The sequence below is a fragment of the Ursus maritimus genome, unplaced genomic scaffold, assembly GCF_017311325.1.
Source record: "Ursus maritimus isolate PB19 unplaced genomic scaffold, ASM1731132v1 scaffold_16, whole genome shotgun sequence".
NCBI lineage: Eukaryota > Metazoa > Chordata > Mammalia > Carnivora > Ursidae > Ursus > Ursus maritimus.
Window position 1 is genome coordinate 10,101,003 of NW_024424008.1, and position 19,930 is coordinate 10,120,932.

At 55.3% G+C, this 19,930-nt stretch overlaps 1 protein-coding gene across 3 annotated transcripts in view; it reads right to left on the reverse strand.

Moving 5' to 3' along the window:
• Nucleotides 1-19,930, reverse strand: part of GDPD5 (glycerophosphodiester phosphodiesterase domain containing 5) — an 84,353-nt gene that overhangs the window by 49,687 nt on the left and 14,736 nt on the right. For all 3 annotated transcript variants that reach the window (XM_040630854.1, XM_040630853.1, XM_040630855.1), the window contains exon 2: nucleotides 2,568-2,651. The gene's annotated coding sequence lies outside the window, so the exon portion shown is untranslated. The remainder of the gene's footprint in view (nucleotides 1-2,567; nucleotides 2,652-19,930) is intronic.

The window sequence follows — 19,930 nt, forward strand, 5'->3', positions numbered from 1 at the left end:
CTACGGGGACAGACCCACGTGTCTAGGGCGTGTTTGGGGCTACAGACTGGACAGGAGCCGGGAATGGACCCTGCCCGGGAGACCTGGCTTCTCTTGGCATAGGCAGGACCACTGTTTCCCAAGTCGGGACTATAAGTGTGGGCTGAGCAGTCCCCGGGAGTGACCTGGTCTTGCCCAGAATGCGGAGCTTAGCATCTCAGAACTCAAAATCTCTACTACAAGCTCTCTAAACTGGAATCACCCCAGTCAAGACTTATACAATCACGGAATCCTGGTGCAGTCCAACAGGGATCTAAGAACTATCCTTGGATTTTCAGACTATCCTTGGATTTCAGACTATTTCAAATGTCAGCACTGAGAAAGATCTGGAGCCATTCCATCCAGCCACCCTTCTCATGCAGAAACCCCTGGTACAGCTCTTAGGGGTGGCCTGAGTAGGCTTGCATACATCCTGTGACAGGCTCCTCCCTCCCTGCAGGGCTGAGTGCTTCCCCCCTTGAAGCTGCCTGGACCCCTACTCCTCCTCCCCGACTGGCACTGGTTCTCCCCCGGAGCAGGCAATGAGCCAAATATTCTCAGGGTTTCTGGCGGGGCCTCAGGGGTCAGCCAGGGGCCCTGGAGAGGAGGAGCCTCTCGTCAACCTCTTACCTCGGTTGACACCCCAGTCCCTCCCAGGAGCATGGTGATTCAGTCACAGGGACCAGGCTGACTTTTTCTGAGGCCTCTCCCTGGGTTCCGTGAAGTGGGGGGTGGGAGGGGGGGACCCGAATGGGAGGAAAAAGAGAAAGCTGAGTCTGGCAGAGACTTGCACTGAGCAAACCTGTCCCTGCCCAGTTTTTACCCCTGGAGGGAATGGAGAGCAATGATTTATTTTATTTACTTATGTAAAACAGCAGACTTATCAGACACACGGGCTTCCCAAGCAGGCGGGGGATGGGAAGAGAAGCAAGGCCTACCATTTAAGGAATCTTTCTCTTGCTTCCTTTCCCTCACACCTACCTGTGTAGCCTCACCTCCCCCTGCCCCCTCCTCTCTCCACTCTGCTCCAAGCACACCCATACCCAGTCTGCCCCCTCCATGCCTTTGCTCATGCTGGGCCCCTGCCAGGAAAGCCCTCCCCGCCACCCCAATTCAAGTCCTATCCATCTTGACAAATGGACCCTGTGCAAAGCTTGGTCTGATCCCCCCACCCCCCAGAAGCCCACCACCTCCTGTCTCTGTGTTCCCGTCATCCGGCAGAACTCTCGAGACATGATCGCAGGCCTCTGTGCCCGGTAATTATCTGCTTCCGTAGCTGCCTTGCCCACCAGGCTGGGAGCTTCTGCAGGCAGACTTCAGAGCCATCTGGCCAAGCTTTTCTGAAGAGCCCCAGTGTCTGTGGCCCTGTACTGGGTGATGGGGACAGAAGATACCCCAGGCCCCATCTCTGCTCGAGGAGTCACTGTGCAGGGGGCCTGTGTCTCTGCACTGGGCCTGGCACCAAGGAGGCCCTGGTTTATTTGTCAGTCAGAAAAGCTGGTGAAACGTGCGGTGGAAGGAAAGAGATCAGAGCCTCTTAAACCATGCGACTGCAGAGCCGTTTCTGAGCCCGTTTCCACTTCTGCTCCTGAATGATAATTAGCCTCTCCCAATTTACAGGGAAAAAAAGTTACTAAAAAAAGTCTCAATTAAGTATTTTCTCCCACAATTTTTGCTTAACCCCCTGATATCTGTTTGCACACATCTGCTCCAGGTCCCGGATAAGATGACCTCAGCGTAAGCACAGAACACTGACTTCCTGTCACTCCGTCTCTTTCATCGTGGTGTCCTGTGAAGGACAGGGGCCTCTCTCCTTCCAGGCACGTCTGAGAACCTGGGGCCTAACCTTTTCTTCCCTCCTTTCAAATGTCTTGGTCTCCCTTCCGTAACCAAAGAAAACTGGACTTACTCGCATGCTGAGGAAGAAAGCCGCAGGAATTTGCTGGCCCAGTATGCCTTGAAGGTTCATGCCAATTCTGTGATTCAAGACCTTCAATTTCACCATTTGCTATTCATTCCTTTGGCTGAAGCATCACTTTTTCTAGGATTATCTTTTAAAATACCGATCTCCCCTGGAAATGGGAGCTCTTTAAACCTCCAAATTGGAGGTCAAGGAACCTTAGTTTAATACATGGCTCTAGAGGCAGGAAATCACAGGGGCTGAGAATGTGCAACGAAAGCCAGTCTGCCTGTGTTTGAGACCCAGTTCTACCACCTACTAATTGGTATAATACCACCAGACCTCAGTCTCCTTATCTATAAAGTGGGGATAATAACAGTACCCACCTCACGGGCTGTCGTGAGGATGAAACAAGCTAATACTTGTCGGGGGCTTAGGTAAGTCCCTGGTACTTGGGAATGAGTGGTCTACCAGAGGGCTCTACTGAGGGCTTCTGATGATTATTACTATTATTGCTTTGTTTTGTTTTGTAAACTGTAAGGCACTGTCCCCCTGGGAGAGGCAAGCACCGTTAGCAGCCAGTGTGCTGTCCTCCGTCCCTTGCCTCTGACTCCTTTCTCCCCCCACCCTTCCCTTCTCTTTTCTTTACCTGGAAGAAGGTATCAGTGGCTGTGAGCGGGGCTCCTGAGGATGTCCGGTCCACGGAGGTGGCGATGTCACTTCCCTGGGACAGCTGAGGGGACAAGGGGACAAACCCAATCAGATCACTCATCAGTCCACGCTGCCTTCTCCTCTCCCACCTGACCCTTCCTGAGTCCCCACGCGGTGCCCACCCTGTGCTGGGTATGAGCCCCAGGGATGGGTCACACCTTGTCGCTGCCCCGGGAAGCTGCCGAGCCGGCGGGTGGTCCAGCTGTGGGCCACCAGACCCCCCACGAGCAATCCTACCTTCATGCGAGCTGCCCGCAAACCGGCCCCAACCCCAAACCCGGGACAACCAGTACCCCGAACCCCTCCTGCCCCCTCCTGCCCCCTCCGGAACCCATGGAAACGCAATCCAAGTCCCAGCCGCCCTGGAGAGAAATGGGGCTGCATGTGGCTCCTGGGGGGCTGAGGCCCTTCCGTGCAGCCCAGAGACCTGCTTCTCTGGAGGTAGCCGCCAAACCAGCTGCTCTTCTGAGGCAGCCACTGAGGGAGGGCCAGGGGGCTGGAGGCGGTGTCTGGGGCACGGCAATTATGTGGCTAACTTCTGACTCACGCACTGCCTCCCCCATCCCCAGCTCCTACAGCCAGCAGGGCAGCCCTCCTGCCCAGGAACTGGGAGGCGAGAAGACACCAACAGGCCTTGGGGAGAAAAGCAGAGGGGAGGCAGCTCTGAGGCAGGGCTGTAGGCTTGCGAGGATGCTGCCACATTGCCCACCAGGGCACGCCGAGGCTGGCATGGCTGGGGGCCTCCGGCTGCCCTGCAGACCCATGACAGCGGTGGCTCAGTGCCGCTGCCCGAGCCCATGCCAACAGGAGAACTCTCTAACCCGACTGGGCCCTGGAACCACACGCCGGCAAGAGACACACGGCCAAGACTCAGCCTCACATCAGAGGGCGAACGAGCTGGATGCAGAGACAGCTTTGAAGTGACACCCAGCTCGTGAGACACAGACCCCCCGGGGCACCCCAACCCTGCCTCCGTCTTCCTGCAGTCCCCAGCTTTCTCCCAGTGCTCCGAGAGCCCTGCACTTTTCCGTCTACGAAGCATACTTACTTCCTGAGTCTCCCGTTATGACCTTAAGTGACAGATGGAATAGAAATAGAGCAGGGCTTCTCAAACTTCCGTGTGCAAACATATCACCTGGAGACCTTGTTAAAACATAGTCTGACACTGTGTTTTCTAGGAGGTCTAGACCGGGGCCTGAGATTCTTCATTTCTGACCAACCCCCAGCTGATGCTGGTGCTGCGGGTCCAAGGGCCACAATTTGAGTAGCAGGAACACAGTTGTTAACAGCATGGGCACAGGGGTCAACCTGTCCCAGTTTGAATCTTGACTCTTACTGTGTAAACTTGGGCAAGTTACCTAACCTCTCTGTGCCTCCATCTCCTTATTATAAAATAGTAACAATGACAACAACAGTATTAAACCTGACTCATAGGGTTGACGTGAGGATTAAATTATGTAAAATGCTTAAAGTGATTATTATTTCAAATTTAAAAATGGAGACTCTGAGAGACGGACGCAGCCAGCAAGGTGCCAAACCCAGAATTCAGCCCCAAATCTCTTCATGTACATCCTGATACCAAGCCACCACGAAATGTCACAGGCAGCAAGCCCTCCCCCGCATGTGGAGATTGAGGCCCAGAGAAGGGTGGGGAGCTGGCAAGGTCATGAGAAAGTTGGTGTCAGAAATTCAGGCTCATGACTCCCAGCCTCCTGTTCTTTCCACCTAACTGCCCTTCTGCACCGAAGAGAAAGTGTCGCCCATTCTCTCTGAGGCGTCCCGGCCTCAGCTGTCAGCCCGTACATGGGCGGTAGCCAGCCTGGAAGGCAGAAGTGGGAATGGCGGGATGTGGAGGCCACCCCCCTGTCCACCATGGCCGCTCTCAGACCCCTGCCCCGCAGGCTGGGTGAGAACAGTCTGGAGGCCTCCTTCCATCTCCATCTCCTACCTCCAGTCTGTGGCACTGCTTGGTCTCGGGGTCACCCAGCTGGGGTGCCAGGCAGAAGGTGACATGGCCTGGGCCTGGCTCCACCCCCACCTTGGTTTCCCAGCACGGGGCCAGTGGGAGCCTCTGAGTCACTGGGAGGAAGTGCTTGGCCCCAAACAGGAAGTGGCTCTTCAAGCTGAAAACCCCTCCAGGATCCCCAGGGCCCTGCGGCAGGTGGCTGGGGGAGCAGAGCCTGACGAAGCCGACGGGGATATAGTAACTCCTATTCGGATTTTTACCTGAAGCTCGAACATGGCGTCCATCTTCTGGACTGTGAAACATGGCCGGGGGCTTTTCTGCTGTGTGATCTTAGTACATCAGTCCCCTTCTCTGAGCCTTTATTCCCTCTTCAGCAGGATGTGGGGCTACACTACAAGACTGCCTAAAGGGTTAAGCGTCTGCCTTCAGCTCAGGTCATGATCCCAGGGCCCTGGGATCGAGTCCCACATCAGGTTCCTTGTAGGAAGCGTGCACGCGCGCGCGCGCTCTCTCTGACAAATAAATAAAATCGTAAAAAAACCAAACCAAACCAAAACAAAAAAAACCCAGGAGCCCTATGGCCTGGCATTCCACAATGAAATGAAGGGTTGGAGGAAGCAAATGTGGGTTTTAAATAAATGAACAAATGCTTGCATGAAGGAAAGGCATGAGTGGATGCAGACACACAGATTTAAACACCAGCCTTAGGACAAGCTCCATCATTCATCTGTTGTAGCTGGATGATAGAGATCTCACCGATGAGATCTCCTCCCACCCACTGAATCACCCTGAGGCACAGAGAAGAAGGGCCACCGCCCGGAGACCACACATCACAGACACACGCTCACAAGCGAACGTAGTGGAGAACATACGGGAGCCTCTGCACAGGACATCCGTGGGACCCGTGAGTGTCATCTGCTCCCCTAACGCCACTCAGGCCCCGCTAAAATCCTCCTCCATTCCTTCGGCATGAAGAACAAAAGGTGATTCTGTCCAGATGAAGAACTGGGGGTCGCTTTGTTGCTGATGGGGGAGAGGGACACTAGGTGGTCGTGGCGGGGGAGGGGGGACAAAGAGGCAGGAATGTTTAGGGGCAAATTCAACTTGTCAAATCCTTTCTCGGACAGCAATGAGCATAGCTTCAAGTATCTGTTTCCCATTATGTTTTGGGTTCTCTCCCTATTCCAATGTGTGGTTCTAAGAGTACTCATGACTTAGTGTGGTATCCCCCATAAATGCACAAAGGAGCCGAAGAACGTCTTACAGTATCTTAGAGTTCATATTACTCCGATTAATGGAACCCGAAATGTGACACTAATTCTTTGCATTGGCAACTAGGGGGACAAGAAAGGCCGGGACTGAATAATTTCAAGCTTATAAATGTTCAAAAATATGAATATTTCATCTCATTCAAATGATTTTAGTTTAAAATCTGATACTCATCGATTATCACGTGCATAATTTGATTTCCATGGATAATTTCAAGGCATAACGACAATTTTTGGAAGATACGCGTTTTCATTTCTTTGTAGTTACTTTCATTTACATTTTTGATGGAAATACACTCAAATTCCGTGCACCGTAACTATAACTGCATTTTATTTTTGATCCTTCAGATTCTTACTATCGATACCAACTTCCAAAGGATGTGCAAATCTTGACTAAAACACTATAACTATGGTGTTCTCGCTAAAATGAACACAATATATTTTATGAAAGAAATAGGGAGTAATGTATGAACCCTGTCTTATCACTCATCAGAACATCACCGGCCCACCAATGAAACATCCAGATGTGTACTCATAATTATATTCAGTCTTCTTTGCTATTTTGTCACTTTTAGTTGTATAAATTCATGACTTTACACGTACGTTTCAATTTATATTACGAAGATACAATTGTCTAGGCGAGAAAATCAAATTATTTTCTGGGTTTCTTTTATAACCTTCAACTGTCCGATAGAGCTATATGGGCCTCTACTTGTAGTTTTGCTCGGGACCCTGCACACCTCGCAGTGGGCCTGTCTACCCCCACTCCTCGGCAGGGCAGGCAGGGGGGCCCGGGCCTCAGGATAGGTCTTGCGGGGTACTCGTCATTAAGCCTGGTGAAAGCAGGACCCTTTCCACAGTACGTGCTCCGCAGATGGCTGTCCGACGTGCTAGCAATGAGCAGCAGTGACTGACCGCTCGGATACCTAGCTCGGTCCACCCTGATCATGGAGAATTTAGTTCAGGCTCCAAATTAGACAGCGCTGGGGGCCAGAGCAGAGCTGGTAAAGGGTAAGGTGCTCACCTAACCAGCCAGGGGGCAGGGAGCAGGTCCTGGCCCTCTCACTCCACCCTTTCACTGTGTGATCTGGGCAAGTCACCTTGCCTCTCTGGGTATCAGCCAAACAGGACTTAACACCATGCTGAAATCAGCCGACTTGAGGTGGGTGGGTACAACACTTTGGTTAGACACATAGGGCACTGAGGCTCAGAGACAGGAGCTGACTTGGCCAATGTCACACAGCAGGTGACAGGGTCTGAACTAGGACCCGGGCCTGTCACGCACTGTGGAGCTAGACTCCTACAAGCCTTAGTAAGTGGGGAGACCAGACTGTGGGTGCCATCCCTCGTGCTGTCACAGAGGTGGGAGAGGGCTTGGGGCAGATTCCATTGGGGCCATCGGGGCCAACCCCAGCTGACGTCACCCCTGAAAGCCATCAAGCCTCTTGGAAGCACAACTTCTGCTGGTTCGTTCCTGGGACACGCTGACCAATGTGAGTCCCCCAAGCAATCCCTGAACACCTTCTACGGGAAAAAGCCCAGTAAACACAGAGGGGTGGAGTGGGGTGGGCTTAGAAGAAAAGCGAAATTCACTTCAGGTGGGGATGGGCCCCAGGAGCCTGTTTCCTCTGTGCTGCTCACTGCTTCCACGGCCCTGAGCTAACTGCTGCCCCGGCCCTCTGCCGGGTCCCGCGCTTCCGTGCAGGCAGGGCTGGAGGTGGCACACCTCTCAGGAAGGGACTATGGCAGGGCAACTCGGGCGAGGTTGGAGAGGCTGCACAAAGCCAAGTCATCAGGGAGAACCTTGGGGGCTGGAGCCAGGCCTCCCAGCTGGGGAGCTCTGTGGGATTCTGCTTCTGGAAGCTGCGAGAGAGCATGTGGGCCTGAGGGAACAGGGGGAGCACAAGGAAGCTCTCAGAAGGTCCTGCTTCTTGCGGACCACACAGTCCTGGGGCACCTCTTCTGCACCCCCCTTTCTAACAGGTGCGAAGAGCTGTCACTTACCGGAACTTCCTCTGGGCCGGGCCCCACATAATCAGCACCACATACGCTTTATCGGAATATAATCCGTGGACTAATTCTCAGGAGGGGCCTCTGTCATGTTCCACCCACGTCCCCTGGGATCACTTTGCTGTTCCGGGGCATACCGGCTTGCGTGGGCCCTCCCAGCAGCCAACATCTGTGGAGGTGTGTGGGCATGGCCATTCCCTGGGGCCCCTTTACCAGTGAGCCCCTGAAAGGTCTAAGCTCTCTAGCACCCTTGCTCTGGCAGTCCGCTCTGGCCCCATGTCCTCAGAGCTCCTGTGCAGACCGAGCCAAGCGCCCTTCCACTCTTGCTTCTTCTCTCTCTGGTTCTACTTTCCCTATGCCCTTAGCAGCTTCTTTTCTGGAAAACTTCTCATAAACCACTCTCACCTCAAGCCTTGTCTCAGGGTCTGCTTCCAGATCACCCAACCTCAGACAGCTATGAGGTCGGTGCCATTAATTTTCCCATTTCAGAGACAAGGAAACTGAGGCTCAGACTTCGAGTTGTTAAAGCTCCCCCAAGTGGCAAGCAGCAGAACAGACTCAAATTGAGGTGGCCCCTGTGCAAAGCCTCAGCCCTGACCCCTCTGTCTGCCAGCATCATCTGATCTGTTTACAGCCCTCAACGCTGTCCCCTCCTGGCCATCTGAGCTAACTTTCATTTTTTTTATTAGAAGGAAAGCAGGAGGATCTGTAGATGATCCAAGGGGGATGACTAAGTCCTCAGATTCTTCTGGTTGGCTCAGATCCTGTTTTGGTCAATCCTTGTGAATCAGGGCGGGTCTGACATTCTGGGAATGCAGGGAGACTTCAAACCAACTTTATGAAAACAAGTTGTAAAAACACTGGCCGCCACTCAAAGCGGCCGGCTGATCAGCTTGGCTCCACGGAGCAGGGTTGAACAAGTTCACCAGAAGGGAACACACAGCAGGATGGACTTCGGCTAGACCCAGAGGAAGAACTTCCCAGTAATTGGGAAGAAAGGGAGTGCTTGCTGGAAAGGGGTGGAGGGGGACAAACTGGGTGAGACTCAGGTCTGTCCATTGCCGCCTGGAAGGAGCCAGCCCCGAAGAGGTTCCGGGGAGGAGGAGGAGGGTGACTCGGGCTGTGAACACCTCTAGTTCCCTGCGGCCCAACACCCCCTGCCCTGCAGGGAGCTGGGTGTGTCCTCCTTGGAAGCAGGAGGATCCATGCCCTGACCTTCCCAGGCTTTTCTTGTTGGAAGCAGCTCTGAAGCCACCCCTAGAGCCCCGGAGACAGAAAAACACCGGAGGCCAACTCCACCCAGCTCTGAGCTTCTACCACTCACTTGGAACCTGCTTTATGAGGATGCTCAGAGTTTGTGGGGCTTCTGCCTCCTAGGAGGCCAAAAGTCTCCACAGGAAAGGGTCCCCGATCTTCCCACCCACCAGGTGGACCGAAGCCCTGGAGCCTGGCAGAGCTCAGGGCAGGACTGAGGGCTGCCATCGTGCCACCTCCTTCCCCCCTGCTCTGCACAACCATCCTTCCAGGAAAATCGCACCCCCCCCCAGGACACCCTACACACACACACACACACACACACCGCGGCCCCTGCAGAGACCTAGAGCAGGTGTTCATAGATGGTCTCACCCTGCTCCTCCCTCGCACCTCCTCTGGGCTGGGTCCTTCCAGAAGGCAATGAACTGGCCTGAGTCTCACCCAGTTGTGCTTCTCCTCCACCCCTTTCCAGCCTGCACTCTCTTTCCTTTCTTCCCTCTCATCCAAACCTCCAAAAGAGTTGTCTACACCCATGTCTCCACTTCCTCCCTCCCACCTGCTACTAAACCCATGGCCCTCTGTTCCTGCCAAGTTCAACCATGACCTCCATGCGAGTGAGCCCACTGGGCAGCTCTCAGTCCTCCCTGACACAGTGGGCTTCACCCTCCTTCTGGAAACATCTTCCATCACTGGCATACAGGACACCACTTGCTCTGGTTGCCCTCCTTGTCTCGGCAGCCCCCCCCCACCGCCCCCGCCTGGGCTTCACGCAGCACTTTCTCCCTTGCCCTTCGTACGCCTTGTGCAAAATCAGCCAGCACGGCTGTCTCTTCCTGGACCAAGCTCAAAGCCCCAGTATCCAGTGACCCCTGGTCATCCTGGCCTGGACACCCCACAGGAACCTCATACCCGCGGTGGCCCAATGGGAACTTATCGCATTCCCCTAAACCTCCTCCGCCCGTGCCCTATCTCAAGGCACCTCCATTCTCCAGGCTTCCAGGCCTGGCAGATGAGAATCACCCTTCCCACCCACCTTCCTCTAGCCCCCTCAGCCTCCCTGAGACCTGTTCTCCACCCTTTTCCCCCTCAACCTCCCACCACAAAGCCCTCAGGTCTTGGTTCGAACTCCTCCTGCAGGAAGCCTTCCTTGACTCTCCTGGGAGATCAGGCATGCCTTTTCCTGTTTTGCTGAGCCCTGCATAGCCCGATTGGGCAGCCATGCTTGTGTCCAGCTGCATACTGATGCCCCTCGCTGGCTCTGGAAGGGCAGGGGCATTGCCTGATCTGACTGTGGGTCCCAGCACCCAGCCCAAGTTCTGCACACAAGAGTCCCTGGGAGGGAGTCCCCAAATCTGAGGAACTTGGCTTTCTGCTGAGTTTGCCCCATTGGTGAGATCTGGATCTCCCCTCTGCCCACATACCTCCCAGGGCAAGGGTTGTCTCTGCTCCGCCCCTCCTCAGGGCTTGAAACACACGCGCTCTCAGCCCCATGCAGACACATTCTAACCTGTCTGGCATGTATAAGGAGAGACCCCACGGGGCCTGCAGGAAAGCAAGGCGCCCCTCTCACACGTGTGCGAGCACGTGCACAAACACACACAGGCAGACACGCACAGATACAGAGCACATGTTCACAGGCAGCCCGGGCAAATGCACACGGACGCACGGGCGCAAACACACGCTCATGGAGACATAGACAGGCCCACGGACGCAGCAACCTGGAGGCAGCGTGGACTTGGGCCTCTGTTTCCGTCATGGGCACCATGGGCGCCAGGAGTCAAGGCTGGCTTGGTGGGGGCTCAGGGCTGGCTCTCACCGCTGCAGGGCAGGGGCTTGGGGCAAGGGGCAGCAGCAACAGCACACAGCTCTGTGGCTTCAGCCCTTCTTTCCCCCTCAGTTTCCATAACCTCTTCCTCCAGGAAGCCCACCCTCTCAGTGCTAGGTGGGGAGGTGGCGCCTAGAGGGGATCCCGCCCAGATCCCACCCTGATCTTTGCCTTGGGCCCCTTCTCAGGTAAGGGAAGGGCTGGACCAGGCCAGCTCAGAGCTTTTAGGATCAAGACTAAGTCCCCTTCCCCAGCCCTGGTCCAGCCTTGCCTCCCCAGGGTGGCTCAAATGCCCCTCCGAGTAACCCTAGGCCCTTCCCTTTCCCAGAGGCAACACTAACATCAGAGGTAGAACCCAGCCCTGACGAGTCCATCTGGCCCTCAGGACAGTCCTGCTGGGGTGCTGGTCCTTTACAGGTGAGAGACAGATGACTTTCCCGGGCCACACGGCTGCTAACCCCTTCTTCTCGTCCACTGAAATCCTGTTCCCAGCCACCATGCCCCTCCGGAGGGAGCACTGGCCTCAGAGTGGCTGCGGGGAAGCTGCAGGAGCGGGGGCTGGAGGGCGTCGCAGGCAGGAACCTCTCTCTACCTGCAGAGCACCTGTTCTGAACGGAATCCGAGGCAGCCCTGAGTGCCGCGGTGCTTGGCTGCAGCCACGTGGATGGACTGAGCTGGCTCCTTTATTAACTTGCTCTGGGATTTGAAGCAAGTCACCGGGCCTCAGTATCCCCATCTGTGATATGAGTGGGAGGTGGACACTACAAACCCTCGGAATCTGTTCCATTCGGAGCCGGCGAGGCTGCAGAGTAGGAAGGGGTGCTGGAAGGAGAGGCCAGGAGAGGTGCGGGGGGCCGTTCCGCACAGATGGGGCCGAGGCCAGAGGAGGAGGCCAGTGGGTGTTCTCTGGCCCTGCCAGCTTCCCTCCGGTAGCTGCTAGGCTCCCCAGCCCTCTCTGCCACCCAGGCACCCTCCCACCCTTCTACCTTCCCTTGCAGCAGAGGAAAACTGCTTAATATCCGATATACTTAAGGGAAGAAAAGCCAAGTGCGGGTGGATATGCATGTCACGTGCAAAACCAGTGCAAATGCCCTGGGCAAACACCGGGGCATGCGTGCGTCCCATCATTCCTGTCCTCTCCCTACACCCCCTAAGGCCAGCACCTTCCCAAATCCTGCTGATCGCACCTCAGAAGTGGCTCCCTCATTGGCCAGGCCCCATCTCTAGCCCTTCGTATCTCTGCCTGAGAAACAGCCAAGAACCCCTTGGGAGAAACCTCATATGCAAAGCTTTTCTCCACCTGGTCTCAATTCACCTTCCCAGCACCTCCCCATTTCATCTCAGGGGAGCCCCAGCCACTTGGAGCTAAGTCTCTGCCCCAGGAACTTCTCATGCCATACCTTTACACAGCTAGCTCCCTCTGCACATTGAACTCCTATAGATCCCTCAGTACCCAAATGGGAAATGCTGCAGTTCAGTGAATTGGCTTCTGCATTGGGAATCAGATCTTAAAGTCAGCACACCATGAGTAAGTTGCATATGGTCAAAATCACCCCAACTACATACAGCTATCACTTCTCTACAATGCCTAATCACCGTCTTAGACCGCTCCCACGTTTTGACCCGCCTAAGTCTCACAACTGTGGCAGACTGTATTTTCAGAGACACCTGCAGCAGTATCTTTCATCCCACATGCTCTTTCTACAATGTTCCCGGGGAGAGGTAGGGTCTATGCTACCCCCACTTGAAGCTGGGCAGGGGCGCTTGGGGCTAATGGCAGAAGTGACACCACGAGGCTTCCCAGGCCAGCTCATCGAATGTCGCGCAGCTTCTGCTGTGCTCACTGGGATATTCCTGCTGGAGCACTGGGCCGCCAGGGAGTCAACCTGATTGCTCCGAGCCTGCCATTCTGTGGGGAAGCCCAGATGAGCCCACAGCCAGCAACGGAGCCCTGCGATGACATGAAGAGCGGGAGAGGCCCAGCCAACCTCCAGCGGCCCCAGCTTGTCGCTGCTCTAGCTGCCATCCGACTATAACCATGTCAGAACCCTGAGCCACAACCGCTCAGCTAAGCCCACCTCAGATTCCTGACCTCTACACACGGAGATAATAAAATGGGTGTTCTTCTATAAAGTCACGAAATTTCGAGGTGATTTGTTTTGTAATAATCGTAACCGGAACATCATTATCTCCGCTTTAGGGAAGAAACACAGAGAGGGTAAGCAATTTGGCCAAGGTCACAGAGCTGGTAATTGGCAGGGTCAGGATCTGAACCGAGGCAGGTCAGCCCCAGAATGCACAATATTCACTGCTACGCCACGCTGACTGTCTTCCAGGTCTGCTTGGCCCCCAGGCCCACAGCAGGCCTCAGGGAGTATCTACTGAAGAAACGACCGAGGGAAGGAATAAGCAAACACAGGTAAGCGAAAGCAGAGCATGAGCTCCCAGGTGTGAGGCAGGACCTCGGGCAAGCCTGAGCCCTGCGGATGAGTCTGACCCGAGCCCCTCATCGCTGGGCGGCGCTGCCATCCACAGCCCCGGGACAAGGAGGCCATCAGAGGAGCCTGGCAGATGCCACCTCCCTGCGGCCCCACGCAGAGGAGCCTGAGATGCTCATCGCCCTGCTCCCGGCCTTCCCTAGCCCTGCACGCTGCAGGATTATACACAGGCCCCTGGAGAGCCGGTCCCACTGGAGCACAAGGCCTGTGGATCCTGGAGAGTGAAGCCAGAAGGTCCCCGAGCAGGAAGGCTGGCACGGCTGCTGACAGGCTGTGCGAACTTGGGCAAGTCCCTGCCCCTCTTTGGGCCCAGGTGCTCTCCAGCTCCACCGCTCTAAGAGTCACCAGATGCTGAGCTGGCCTCGTGGAGGAGGGTTAAGGTGAGCTTGGGTATGTGGGTCCCATAAATCCCAAAAGGGATCCATCCCAAGATGGAAAGTGCATAACGAGGATGAATGCCCTCCCCCCTCACTGGAAACCCGCCTTGCCGGGCATTTTTACGTGCACAATTTCTAATCCTTGCAACCCCGCCAGGCTCAGCAGTAAGTGACGAAGGACTGAGACTCCCAGCTCAAGTGACGCTGGAAGCCAGGGTCCAAACCGGCCTGTTCACCCGCAAAACTCCCACGCTTCACAGTAGCGAGAGGCGACGCAGCCATATGTGCAGTGACAAATGGGTAAACACATGGTATGTGCATATAGCTGAATATTAGTCAGCCATAAAAAAAGAAAGACATCTTGTCACACGTTACAACATGGACAGACCATGACGACATTACACCAGCGAAGTCAGTCAGTCACAGAAAGACAAATATGGTATGATTCCACAGATATGAAGCATTTAGAACAGTCAGATTCATAATGGAATGGATGTTGCCAGGGGCTGGGGGGTGGGGGGAAAGGGGAGTTGTAATTTAGTGGGTATTTCTGGGTTTTTTTTTTTTAAGGATTTTATTTATTCATTTGAGAGAGCGAGAGAGCATGAGTGGGGGGAGGGGCAGAGGGAGAGGGAGAAGCAGACTCCCCGCTGAGCAGGGAGCCCAACGAGGGGCTACATCCCAGGACCTTGAGATCATGACCTGAGCCGAAGCCTAACTGACCGAGCCCCCCAAGGGCCCTGGGAATTTCAAGTTTTGCCAGTTGGAAAGTTCTGGAGATGCATTGTGCAACAATGTGAATGAAGTTAACACTACTGAAATGTACACTTAAAAATTATTAAGATGGGAGATGCCTGGGTGGCTCGGGCGGTTAAGTATCTGCTGAATGATCCCAGGGTCTTGGGATAGAGCCCCACATCAGGCTCCCTGCTCAGTGGGGAGGCTGCTTCTCCCTCTCCCTCTGCCTGCTGCTCCCCTTGCTTGTACTCTCTCTCCCTCTCTGACAAATAAATAAATAAAATCTTTAGGAAAAAAATTATTAAGATGGTAAATTTTAAGTTATATGTTTGTTACTACAGTTTAAAAAAATTCCCACTCTTGGGGTAGAGAGGGAGGTTAGAAGGGCAATTAGGGAGGGGCAGGCAGGCTTCACAGAAGAGGGGGCTTTGAGTTGGGCGGGGTTTGGGCAAGCACAGACAGGTCTGGGGCATTATAGGCTCACAGCTTTGGCCCCTGCCTCCCTCCGTCCCTCCTAGGATCAGGCTGACTCCATCCCCAGCCCACCCCAGCCCTCCAGATCGGCACACAAGAGCAGTGCCCAAAGGGGAGCAGGCATTGGAAGAAAGAATTAAATGCCCACTATGTGCTCCCAGCCCACCTACCTCATGACCTCAGGCCAGCCCCTATTCTTCCCACGTGTACAACCAGAGGATGACCCAGGATTCCTTCCAGTTCTCACCCTGGGAATAGTCTCTGAGGGGAGGGAGTGGTGGGAGGGCCCAGGGACCTGCAGAGAGGACGGACCAGGACACTCACTGTTCAAAAGACCAGGAATCTGGAGCTCTGGCCTCATGATGCTGTCCCAAGCAGCTTCTGTCCACTTTACAGAAGAGGAGTCTGAGACCCAAGGGGATGTGGGTTCATTCCAACTCCACAAACAGGTGCCCACACCTCCTCTGTTTGTGATGGGACCCTAAGTCCTCCCAATCCGGTTCTGGAGTAACCTAAAGCACAGTTTGTTGTGCCAAGACCAAGTCTTCCGTGCCCAGGGCTCTCGCCAGGAATTGGGACTCTCGCCTCTCCCCCGACTCACGAATCTTTTGCCCCCAGAAGGAACGAGGTGGGACAGTCCTTGGTTCTAGTCTCAGCTCTGCCAAGTACTCGCTGGTCCTCAGTGTCCTCACGCACATGGTGGGGAGGAGGACACCTCCCCGCAGCACCCCTGTGAGGGTTAGATGAGGCAAGGCCACAAGCACCGAGCCCAGGGTCCGGCATACAGTAGACACTCAATGAATGACCGCCCTCATCAGCTCTCTCCTTGAAGACAAAGCCATCTCCATTGATCTGTTCGTTCCTCTTAGAGGCCAGCTTGTTTGTTTGAACATTTCTCAGAGAGATTTCCCCCAGGAACACTGGGTGATGCTCCTAGCCAGCCCCAGGGACGAGAAGGGAGGAGCAATGAGCCTTACTTATGGAAAAAAATCAAATCATCATCACGTGGAAACACGAGAGGAGTCCCGGGGAAGCCCGTGGAGGCCCAAGCACCCTTCACCCACCCTCTCCCTCCTCTACCCGGGGGGACCGACGATGGCCCCAGATCCTGCTTAATAAGCCCCGTGGGCCGGGCTGGGAGGACGGATAGGTTCCGGCTGCTACTTAACTCACACAAAGCCTTCTATTCTTAGCTGAGCAGGGGCCTAGTGCCTGGCCAGCTGCCATCAGCGCTGCCAGCCCCGTGGTGCAGGCCTGGGGGTCAATCATGACCACGAGGAGGTGCCGGAGGCTCCTGACCCGACTGGAGCCCGCGCGCGAGGGGGCTGCAGCGCACAGCCATAAGGCCGGGAGGGAAGGGGAGGCTGGGTTCTCTGCCCTGAGCCACTGGCCTGCACCCCGGGCCACCCTCCTGCAGAACCATCCCCCCCAAGCACCCACTATGTGTCAGCTGTGCTTTTTTTTCCCCCCCAGTAGAGTTTTACAGGTCATTTCTCACCTGAATCTCACCGCGCTGAGAGGTGCCCGTTCCCTCCCTTCTACGGGGATGCGGACACTAGGGACTCTCCCTGGGCCACGGGCAGACATGCAGAGCCACGCCTCGCACCCTGGGTGGCCTGGCTGCAGAGTCTGGCCTGGTCCCAGAAGGAAGTTCCCCGACACCTGGTGACTTAGAAGCTCTTCTGCTGGGGTCACAGGTGCGAGAACATGGCTAAGCTGCACTGACCTTTTCAAGGCGCTTAACGAAAATGTTCTCTCTTCTGCGGAAAGACCACGGGGAGTATCTAAAAACCCGATTTCTTTGCTCTGGGCTATAATTAGATCCTCCCTGCGAATCGGTAGCCTACTATGTGCCCGGCACCTTACTGAATGTCCCACCTACTGGGTGGTGTGATCTGACCTTACAGTAGCCTTGTGAGGTGGCCTTGTCATGAGCATTTTCCAGAGGAGGCTGTGTCACAAATCCAAGGTTGCACAGGCCTGGACAGAGCTGGACAGGAAGTGGGGCGCGTCAGGCCTTGTGGATGGGGGAGAATTGATGCTTATGGTTCCTGGCTCTTCTTTCAATAAACTGCTGAAGTTTAGGTTCCTATGCCATTATACCCCTCCCCCTGCCTGTCCCCTCCACCCTGCCCCCATGCCAACCTCAGCAGAGGGTGCATCTGCGATGCCTCTGGGTGCTCGCCGAGTCCAGCTGTCTGCGGAGACCCCAGCTCTGCTGGAGCCAGGACACCATCTGGGAGCCTCCCAGGAACAAAGGGCATTGAGAAGGACCCTCGGAACTCTGCGGGAAGGGATGCTGGGCATAGCCCAGTCCTATCCCCCTGCACCTCCACATGGGCAGAGTGGCTCTGACCAAGCACTCTGTGTGACAAGCTGAAGCCCCCCAGCCCCCACCCCAGAGCGGGCACCTAGGCCCCGCTGAAATAAAGCAGCACCCACGCCAGAGATCTGAGTCGCCCTGACTGACACCTCCTGGCACCAACCGGGAATTGGAGGGGAGGGAGGGGTTACTGTCCTGTTCTGCCCATGGGCCCCAACCACTCCCCTCCCCCCGGCCTACCCAGAGACACAGGCCAGAGTGTCCTGTAGGTGGGCAGGCCCTGTTGGACCCAGCCTCGCGAACAGGACAGGTACGCTGGGGAGGAGGAGTTCCTTACATGTGCTCCTACCCTTCCCCGGAGACCAGGACCCAACACGCTGCAGACCTCTGGGAAGCAGCGGGAGAGGGGGCAGTATCTGGTCCAGGGCCCAGCATACAGGAAGGGCAGGGCTGTTTCTCCTCCTATTGGAATGCACGCAGACACAGGAGTGCAAACACAGCCCTGGCCGGCGTGCGCTGCTTGTACATAATTCATGGGCTCCTATCGCTTTGGCCTGGATAAAATGTACTCAGCACGAGACAGCCACACAGTGAACAGTAAGCAGCTACCGGGGGGCACTTCCGGGAAAGAAGTGAGTGGGCCAGAGGCCTGGGCTATCGTGCAAATTGGACAAATACATGTTATTAACAACAAGAATGGCTTACACATGTGTGGGGTAAGTGAATTTCCTCCACACTTTCATACACTTCATCTCATGGAATCTTCACAAAAGGCCAGAGTGGGAATTACTACTGTTCCCATTTTACAGATGAGGAAACCGAGGCTCAGAGGTTAAGTTACGTAACTTACCCATTTTTCCAAAGAAGGAAGAAGTAGAACTTCCTACCCTGCACCAAACTGCTTCACGTACACAAGCCTCAACCCTAGGCTGGCTCAACTCCCCTTCCCCCCGGATCACAGTCTGGGGCCTTAGAAGAACCAGCAGTGAGGACGCCAAGACACTTCATCCCGAGCCCAGTGCCCAACTGCTGAAGGGAGAGAGACGAGCGAATTCCACAGCAGAGCCAGCCTGACCTCCGCCCCAGCAAATAGGCTGCCCCCCACCCAGGGAGCCTCTGGCCCCTGCCCAACTGGGGCAGCCCAGCGGACCTCAGGCGGGGGAGGGAGAAATGCTCTGGTCTTGCCCTGCACACACGTCAAGAATTCCTGAGAGTCCTTCAGAGGTGGAGGGGAAGTGCTAGGTGACTTTGCCTGACATGAGCGTGAGCAACTCAAGGTCCAGAGGCGAGAAGGACTTGCTCAAGTTCCCACCGTGGAAGAGTCCAGGCAGTCCACAAACTGGGCACCGCCAGGTGCTGGGGACACAGGGATGAGTGTGACGCGGTCTGTCCCTTCCAGATGCTCCCACTCAGCTGGTGTTCAGACCCTCCTGATCCCGCCCTAGGCAGCTTCTTCAGCCCCATCTCCAACGAACCCCCTTTCCTCCCTCTTCCCCCACCACCCTAGCTCCTTACAAGGTCCTGAGGACGTACCACGCCTGTTGCCACCTTTCTACCTTTGCTCAGGTCAGGCTCTTGTTTCCTAAGAATGCTCTTCCCAGCTGGCCAGAGCCTGCCACCCCCACAACTCCCACTATAACCTCTGTGCTTCTTTGCAGAGCCTCAGCGGAGATCCCCACAGCCTGCCCTTGTCCTCTCCCCAGCTCAGGCTGCCAGTCCCAGGGGAAATGTTCCTCCCTCCCTCCTTCCCCCTTCTGAGCCTCCCCCCACTCCTGCCCTCCCCGACAACGTCTGTGCACTCTGCCCAGGGTAACTGCTCCTGGAAGCGGCTCATTCACACCCTTCAAGACCTGGGACTAAAGCCCACCCACCACAAAGCACCCCCCAAAATGAGAAGAATCACTTATTCATTTTAGGGCTTGTATTTGTCTTTCTTTAAAAACCCTTGATGGCTACGGGGACATGAAATGGAACGTTCTTAGTCAGACTCGTCTTGGCATTTCCAAATGCTGGCTCTGTGCCTGGCATGCAGGAGATGTCTGACATATGTGCCGTGGTGGATGAAAGAATAAGAGGATCTCCACCTTGCACTTCCTCCCGATGCCCGCAACTCCACCATTATTACCAATTCCTTCCTGGGGCTAAACCCTGCTCCCTGTGATCCTCCGTCAAAATGCAAACAGCCCCGGGCAGGAAAGACGCTCTAGCTGGAGGCCTCCGGTACAAAACAGAGAAGTGAGCACTAGTACATCAGCCGTTCCCAAAGTGTTCCCTCGAGGCGACGGGTCCCAGACTCTGCTCTGTGACGAAGGAGTTGCGGGCTAAAGCAAGCTTGGGAAAGGCTGGCTGTACACTGTACCTCCTGTTGGGATCCCTAATTTACATCAACACGTTAAAAGCCCTGAGAAGTCCTGTTTCCATGGATGTGACCTAGCATTTCCCGAATTTGTACGCACATGCGTCCTAGGACCCTGACCATCCCAGGGAACTAGGGCTCCTCAGAGCAGTTTGGGAAATGAGGACTAGATGCTGTGCACAGATCCCCTGCCAGACGAGGGATGTGCACGA